This window comes from Nothoprocta perdicaria, unplaced genomic scaffold, assembly GCF_003342845.1.
Source record: "Nothoprocta perdicaria isolate Ctin4 unplaced genomic scaffold, notPer1 scaffold_231, whole genome shotgun sequence".
Taxonomy (NCBI): Eukaryota; Metazoa; Chordata; class Aves; order Tinamiformes; family Tinamidae; genus Nothoprocta; species Nothoprocta perdicaria.
The window spans coordinates 66,230-75,311 of NW_020455457.1; the positions used below are offsets into that span (position 1 = coordinate 66,230).

The window sequence follows — 9,082 nt, forward strand, 5'->3', positions numbered from 1 at the left end:
GGTGCGCGGCGGGCTCTCGGGCCGCGCGCGGAGAAAGCGGCTCTGCACGGACCGCGTTCCAGCCCCTTGCCTTTTGCGTGGCTTTCAGCAGCGCCTTGCCTGGCGGTGGCTGTTTAGTTTCTACCTCTCAGAGTTCAGCATGGGTTAATCACCACGGTGTTCTCCAGGTTCCCGAAGAACTGCTTTAAAATAGCTTGTGTCCTGGGCAGCAGTGTTGAAAGAAGGTGTCCTCTAGGCATAAACCTGGGAAAACAGACATAAAATCTATGCAAGCAGTATTATACCAGCTTTTATTATACAGCTTTTATTATACCAGCATGACTTCTCCACAGTGGAGGTGGAAAGCCRGATAAAAGTTATGAAAGACATTCATATTAGTAAGTGGTGTTCATGAGAAGGCTTATTTGGGTGCAATCATATTGTAATAAAAAAATTAAATCCTAACCAGAATAGTTATGCAGCTGTCACGTCTGTGGGTCCATCAGAAATCTGAATATTCCTTTGCTATATTTCTGCCCAGCTGCTGCCGTCCATCAGTGCTCCCCTGTGGGAATTTCTGTGGGTGGTCTCCCTCACTGGGTGACTTTTCCTTTGGGATTTTGGTATATGCGGGAGGGTAAATCCCCAAAGATCATTATGTCTCTTGCATTCTTTGCTTTACTTTACTTGGGATGTACTGTTTTCCTAGGAAAAGTTGCAGGCAAGCTGTTGGAGAGGGTTCCAAGAAAGCCGAACGCAAAAGAAACGTTCGCTATAGGAGGTCATTTGCTGTATGAATATTCTTTAAAAGGCCTGTTTAATTGTGTGGCCTGGTTCACAGTAGGGAGAGGGAAAAAAAGCCAAATGTTGATATATCATCATTTTTGTGGTATTTACTAAATCTCTGGAACCTAATGGAGTGTGTGGATAATCAAAAGACCATGAAATTTATTTTACCCCACTTCAAAATATGCTAAATGCCAAGAGGTCCTGGAGGTTTAGGATTGCTGCCAAAATATCTTTATTGCAGTATTTACCCATGGTAAGAGTGTGCTAGGTTTCTAATGGGAAATCTCAAAAGATGAATAACTTCTCAACTGCTTTTTTCTTCTAATACGTCAGTAGGYTTATTTTGAAAATTATTTCTGTTTAGTGAAAGCTCCTTAAAAACCTTGATGTAGAAAAGAAAACTTTTGCTTATGTTTAGGGTGTGAACTATCCTTCCAATTAAGTTTGCATTACATTTTAAGTCCYTGTTTTACTTATCAAGTAGTCATCTCTGAAGTGTAACTTGCTACTTGATAGGGAGTAATGAAGACATGTTGAAGCTGGTTTTGTGGTAAGCAACTCTTGGCTCATTTTTGGTTTATGTTTAGTTCAATTTTTTTTTTAATTATATGTGAGGCACGGTGTAGTCATGTTTTGGTGAATGTTTTAAGGTGATGAGGAGTGGAGAGTCTTTTCATTATTGTTAACTTCCTTTTGTCCTATAATTACTTGAATTTTGCTTAAAGTGAGCAGGACAAAGATCTGGCAAGGCCTGATCCAAATAGTGTTTTGGGTTTTTTTAAACTTCTCTCCTGAGAAATCCTCTGCTTTGGTTGCCTGTGGAAGAGGCCCAACTGACCTTTTTCTCCTTTTTCTTGGAAGCGATGGTGCTAAAATAATGACTAGTGATTAATGTTAATTTTTCAGCATACATCTTTTTGTGAAAGAGCACCAATTATTCAAAGATGTTCTAACACACTTTTTCTTCTGCTTTGGGAATTGTAGAAGCGCAGAATAGTTGAGATTGAAAGGGGCCTCTGGAGATAATCTAGTCCAGTCCACCCCTTTTCAACCTAAAGCACATTGGCCAGGACTSTGTCCAGCTGAGTTTTGACTGTCTTCAGGGAAGGACTCTCTGCAACCTGTTCCAGAACTCACTCACCCTTATGGGAAAAGATATTCCTTATGTTCAGATGAAGCTCTGTATATCAATTTCTGCCTCTTGTCCTGTCACCGAGCACCATGGAAGAGAGTCTGGCTCAGGGTGCTTTACACCCTCTTGAAATGTGCTTGGTGCGCGCTGATAATATCCCCTTCAGCCTTCTCATCTCCAGGCTAAAGAAGTCCCAGCTCTCTCTGCCTTTCCTCATGAGAGATATGCTCTAGTCCCTTCATTGTCTTAGTAGTCCTTTATAGGACGTGCTCCACTAACTCCGTGTGTCTCTCATACTGGGGATTCTGGAACTGGACACAGTCTTCCAGATGTGGCCCCACCAGGGCCAAGCAGAGGCAAAGAGGCGCTTCCTTTGACCTGCTGGCCATGCTCTGCCTAGACCACCCCAGGATCTTGTTGGCCTTCCTGGCCGCAAGGGCACAATGCTGGCTCCTGATCAGAGTGTCCCCTAGGACCCCAGGGGACCCAGAGTGTCCCCTAGGACCCCCCCTCTGCAGAGCTGCTCTCCAGCAGGACAGCCCAGCCCGTACTGGTGCTCAGGGCTATTCATCCCGAGGTGCAGGACCCTGCATTTCCTTTTATTGAACCTCATGAGGCCCTCTCTGCCCATCTCTCCAGCCTGTGCAGGTCCCTCTGAATGGTAGCTCAGCCCATCAACCACTCTTTCCCCATTTTTTTTTTTTTTAACTTCTGTGAGCTTGCCGGGAGTGCTTTTGGAAATGGGAATGTCTGCTTTTTGCCATGTACAGAGGGCTTATCTCATAAGCCAGAATTTCTTCTTTTATAAGAATTATTCATATCTAAAATATTCAGGTTTTGAAAATATTTCAATGCTAAGGATTAAATGAATTTTAGTGCTGTTGCACGTGCCTCCTGCTATACCACCTCCTACACTGGGAGCTTTCCCTGTGCACCGAGTGGCTGCTGCTTCCACGCTCRGATCCCTCCCTGGAACACTTCTGGTAACTTAATCCCTTGAAGCAGGGCAGCGTTTTTATGGAGTATTTCTGTGTCTTATGAAGACTGGTTGTTTCTTTTTGGCCTGTATATTAAATTTACTTATCAGTGTCCAATGTGCATCTGGATTTGCTTGCTTTATATGCAGGGCAAGTGAGATTTATCCCAGAATGTCATGGGGATATATATTTTTTTGACTCTTATATTGCTTATGTCTAGGGATTAGACAACCTTTGGTACTTGTTATGGAGCACTAATAAAGCTTACCTAGTTACAGTGGGTACTGTTTATCAGAGACCACACTAACAAGTCTCTGCTAATCTTAACAGCTAATTTGGCTGAAAACTTGGCAAAACCTACATGGTTAAGCTTTGTTTTCTTAAAAAAAAATGGGGAGTGGTATAGTCTTGAAAGGGATGAGCTGTATGGCAACAGTCAATTCAGGAAAGAGAATTGGTACGTTTGAAAATTCTGTGGAATTTCTAGTTCCCTGCAGTCTGTGCACTACCAGCGGGAGATTTGGTGGGATCTTTTGAGATGTTGTAYAAAAAATTATATTGTGCAAAATTAATTTTCTTTTCCTCGATAGGAGAAGAGCATATGATTTGAAATATTCTTCCTGCTTATGGAATTATGTAGGTGTATGTTTTGTACCAGAGGCCTCCTAATCTTTGAAAATTGGACCCATTAAGTTACTTAAGTATGTTGATCGGCTGCTGTCAATTTTGCTGAAAAACATCTCTCTCCTTTTGTGGTGTCCAGTGGGGAAGATTCCAAGTGCTGAAAGGCGTTTTGCAGAGATGACCTAAAGGTTGAGCAGAATCCTGCATGGCCAAGACTTGGGTGTTATTTCTGGCCTGCTTTTATGTCCTTGCTCTCTTGACCCATTATAGTGGTAATTATAACTAGCATTAGTTTGTTAATTAGAATTGAGTCTAGTACCACTGTTGTGTAAGAGAATTTAAAATAGGTTATCTCAGGGTAGGGAATTATAATTATGGCAGATGGAATTTGTGTCATCCTGTCAGATCAATGACTTAACACTGATGAAGCATGATGATATGACTGTACAGTTGTAGGCAATTATTTTTACCAGACCATGACCAAGGAAGCTTACTAGAATAGATATGAGAGCATCCACAAGCACTGAAACTTCTCAAAGGGTCCTTTGTCGAATAATTCCATTAGGAAKGGACCTCAGGATGTCTCTAGCCCTACCTGCTCAAAGCAGGTAGCAGGCAGGGTTGCTTGGTCCTCTGTCTTGCCAGGTCTTGGAAAAGCCAAGATGACACTACCTATTGGGGCAACGTTTTCCCTCCTTCTCTTTCTCTCTGCTGCCCTACTAGCCRTGCTCTTTAGATTGGCATTTTTAGCCAGACCTACCAGTGCAAATGCTGCGAGTCGGAAACAAATGCCATTTCCCTTCCTGTCAGGGAGATGAAATGGTTCATACCTGACCTGCTGACCAAACTGAACGAATACAGCAGCTGCTTTCAGTCACAGGCTGTGTCCTCTGATCCAGAAACACCCAGTCGCCCTCCCAGCATTCTGTCTCGGTGACTTATTGGGCTGTTGGAATGGGATATACTCCGTTTCTGAGCTGGGATTCTCTGCACAATCACTAGCTGCTCTTGTGTCTCCAGTTAAGCAATGACCCCATTAATTTTAAAGCTGGAAGGAAGATAATGGTTCAGATGGTGCTTGCTTTAATAGCTTAAAGCTTCATCTTGGGGAGACTTTTCTTTATGGTACGGGAAGACAGGAATTCAGTTGAGATTTGGCCGAATTAGCTTGTTATCCTCCTSAAGAACAGGGCAGTCATATGAGCAACTTGACCCTCATTAAATATTTTTTTTCCTGCAGTATAGCAGTACAGAGGATGCAGGGTGCCCGTTCTGAAAGAACTTTGTTTGACCAGAATTGCTTATATACCCGTATGCCCCTGCGCATGTGTCCTGGCATGAGATCCMGCTGAAGCTGAGGCCAGTGCTGTTTCTTTGTGCCCATTTGGTGAAGTAGCCTGGGTGTGTTCTTAGCTGAGAGAGCAGCCAAATCCTGTATACCCCAACCTGGCAGTACAACATCTATCAAACTGCAGAAGTTACCACAGTGACATGGAGAGACTTCAGATCTTGATGTGCTGTCAGCCCTGTGTTGTCACTGCACGAGCATATTTTTATGTTGATTTAAATACTGGGCTGTTTGCGTAGGCTAATCCAGCTCCTCTGCTTTGTTTAACTGAAGGCTTTGGCGGAGCTGTATATTTTCTTTTTTGCACGGCTCTGGAGAACAACAATTTTAAGTGCAGTTGACAGCACTGCTATCTCTGCCTACACGTATCAAATACCCCTCCTTTTTTGCTCTCCCTTCCGCCACTCTCTTTTTTCCACATTTGTGTAGTGTTTTAAACAAGCTCGCAACGGCCTGTTTGGGTTTTGCTGTGGCTGCATTCCATGGGAGAGATCTGGGTTTTCTCAGGCCAAGAACCTCTTGGCAGTGGGACTCTCTACAGAACATAGCAGAGTCTTTTGAAGTTTTGGGGAGCAGCAGAGAGGGATCTCCTTGCCCTGCTAGGGTCCTAACCTTGGCCTTTGGAGGTGAAGTAAATGAGGAGGATGTCCTGTCTCCCTTGCCATAGGCTCGTGGGTACTCAGATCAAAAAAGAGCTGTAGAGCTGCCGAGGAAGAAGTAGAGCATGTGCCTTGGGTAGTGCAGAGCTGTCCTCTGAAAGGATAAAGCCAGAAGGGTTAACAAAATGAAAAGAAAATGAAAAAGCTTGTTGTCTGCACCTCTCCCAAATCCAGATCCCTGWTTTTCATTGCGGGCTACTGGCTCTTAGTCTCACACTCTGCAAGGAACCAGGAGGGCAGTGGGAGAGCAGCTGGTGTTTGGTTTGTCTTTGCCTGCCTCGGGACTTCTCAGGCCCAACTGTAGAAGAACTTAATGTCAGTTTGCTTGAAATCCTTTCTGAGGACAATGGTGGAAGAGAAGTTTWACTGAAATATATAGGACTAGTCTCGATTATCTGCTGTTCTGATCAATGCTTTCYAAATACTCTAGTTTTGGAAAGAGAATGTAATGGACTAGGTTGGCTAATGACTTGTGTTTCTGTCTGCAAAAAGAGATTTGTATACTTCAAATTGGAGTTAACATCTGTATTATATATGTTAGAATATGTTGGAATTTGATTATCAAAGTGATTATCAAAGAAGAGCCTTTGTTTTTATATTTTTCTGTGTTGTAAGTTTGTTTTAAAATGACTTTATAGTCTTTACATGGCTGCTTCTCTCACCAGACAGTTAGTTTGCTAAGTTGATCAGAAAAAGTAAAAAGCTTTCTTGCAGTCGGGCGTATTTTTGTACCCTTTGGTGAGGCAAATGTTCCTTGTCCATTTAAGGTACTTTGTGAAGTTGCTGCTTGCATCTGCTTGCAAGCTGAAACTTAGTGGTCTGGGATTTTGTTGTGGCAATACAGAAAAAAAGCATAGATATTAAAAAAGTATAATGCTGCATTTAGAATAGCTATTAAATGAAAACAAGGTATTAAATATCYAAAGTCCAATTCTTGGTGGACTGAGTAAACCATTAAGCACAGTAACATTATCTGATTATCCCTGTATTTTAAACATTCAGGCTTCACCTGTTCAAGAATTTTTGTTCTTTTGGACAAAATTGTTCAGAAACATGTTCATTTTATTTTTTTGCCTTTTTTTAATGGGAATAGATTTTTTTTAATGTAAAGGTGTTTGTATTCTCTGTAATTCTGTGTAGAATCTACTGAACGTTTGCAATCTGGAGCTAAACTTAAAATACTTTGGAAAATGGGGGAAGGTCAAAGTTTAGGAGCTAGGTTAGTGATTATTAAAAGTCCCTTGTTTGTCTGTGCTTTCTCCTCCTTTACTGTGTGCAGGTCTCTTCCAGTTGCGCATCCGTGCACCTTCTGTGCTTGTTTGTGCCATAGGAGGAGGAAGGCGGCCGGTATATATTCTGCTTGTTTAACTATGTCTTGCGACAGTGTCCTCTGCTCGGAAAGAATGCAGTTGGGTGGCGTGCTGTGGGATCAGAGCATTTACATCTGGCTCCTGTTGCAATGTGGAAGATAGGAAAGGAGTAAATGGGAGCAGAACAAGTCGAATAAAGCTGAGAATATTTACTCTAAACTTAAGAAATTTAGAGATTGAGACTATGGAGGGACATGGCCGGTGGCCTTCAAGAGGTGAAGTGGTACTGGGGTGGGGTGAAATCTTCCTGTTTCTGATATCCAGTTTGGCAGGGTCTGTGTCATGTTCTGTTGCTTTTACCTCGTGATAAACAGTTTCCATACAAACGTCTGAATCATCTGTAGATGGTGGTTCAGATTTACCATTCTTTTGTTATCAGGACACTTGCATTCCAGGCTAATAACTTAAGAGTAAATTAACCCTTTCCGTGGAGAAGTTCTACAGAGATAGACTGGAAGTCATGTGTTCACTCCATATTTGTAAAAATGTTGAAGAGACTTCTGCCTGTTTTTCAAGGCCTTTACTTACTAGCACACTGTGTGCACATGTGCCAACTGCACAGACTCCCTAAGCCCTACAGCTTCACCCCAGCATTTTTCACCCTTGCTTYTTGAAGCCTGGAGACGCAGCTGCACCTCACTGCTCACTCACTGCTCCATCTCCCAGCACGGTGAGGTGCTTTTTGATTCAGTCCCAGTTATCGTCCACCCACGCAGGCTCTTTTCCCAGCTCAGTGCCTATTTCATTCGCTTATCCCCGYTCACCCTCACCTGGTTGTTGCTTCATCTCACTTTGCCTGTTCTCTCTTGTCTAACACAACCATTCTCTTCTGCACCACCAGTCTCTACCACCAGTAGCCACTCTTCCCAACTGGTAGCTGCACCAGCTCCTTGAATCCTCCTGGGGCTGGTGGGAAGTTGGATGCTCCTCAGAGAGGAAGTAACTTGTTGGTATTTTGCAGAGCCCTTCCTGGGCATAGAAAGGGGTCTCCTGAAGCCAAGAGAAGCAGACTCAGACTGCCCGCTTGTGAAGGCAACAGTTTAGGGGAGAGCAGCTTCATCTTGGTATAAAATAGTCATGCCTGAGAAGGAATGAGGTTTGGGACTAACATAAACTGAAAAAATGCTGAAAATTCTTGAAAAATCCATTGTGTTTTTGTGTCATCAGTACTTGTGCATAGTAGTTTTGGTTCTCCCACTCCCAAGAAAAGATCTAGCAGAGCTGGAAAARCTTCAGAGAGAGTTGATAAAAATGATGAAAAATATGGAAAGTTTTCTGCATGGAAAAGATTGCTGTGAAGAAGTATGAAGGAAATTCATGGATCMCAATAAAAGAAATAAGTAAACAAAATGACTTAATTTCTGTGTGAAAGCTAAAGGAAACGAAGTGAGGCTAGCAGGCTGAGCAGAAACAGCAGACTGTTCATCCTACTTTATGCGATAGGRCTGTAGAGCTCTGAGCATAGGATGCTGTAGATGCTGAAAGATTATGTGGGCTCAAACAAATGGACAAATTTATGAAGAAGAATCTGCTGAGTGTTAAATACAGAGATCTTCCTTCTAGTTTAAAAACCAGAGGTGGGGTGACTTCTGTGGCAATATTGCCATATGCTGGTTCTGTTTAAAACAATTCCTGTAATGTCGGCCGCTAATCACTGCTGGAGGGGCAGCGCTTAAGGGGGCTAGATCTGTGGCAGGTTCCCCTACACCTATCCCCGTGTTGCCTCCTGTGCCTTTCAGTGCGAATGGATTGTGTCCCCTTTCCATCGCCACCCGCAGTGCTTTCTCTGTGGAGCAGCTGGGACGTCGGCTGTGAAAAGATGATGGATGTTGCAGCTGCACCTGCAGTCGGTGCAGCTGGGCTGCTGTGAGAACCTTTGCAACCCCAGTTCTCTATCACCGGCGTGACTTCTGCAGTTTGTTTTTATGCAGTCTAGTTCATGCTTTCCTTGTGTTGTTCCCTAGGCTTTCTGAACAGATTAGGCCTGAGGAGGAGGTGCCCTTCGAGACACCGTTGGCTGTAGTCAGACTGGCCTAGAAAAGCCTTTGGCTTTGCTGGAGTCATTTGGTGCTGGGGTTCTCAGACTGAGTTTCTTCAGCTTGATTTGGTAAGAGAGAGAAAAGAAGTGTGTGTGCTCTTACCTGAAGGAACGTGGGTTATCTATTTTTAAATTAAAATATTCCCCCTTTTTTTTTTTTTTTTTT

At 43.1% G+C, this 9,082-nt stretch overlaps 1 protein-coding gene across 1 annotated transcript in view; it reads left to right on the forward strand.

Moving 5' to 3' along the window:
• Positions 1-9,082, forward strand: part of SPIDR (scaffold protein involved in DNA repair) — a 187,565-nt gene that overhangs the window by 11,485 nt on the left and 166,998 nt on the right. The gene's annotated exons all lie outside the window — the stretch shown is intronic.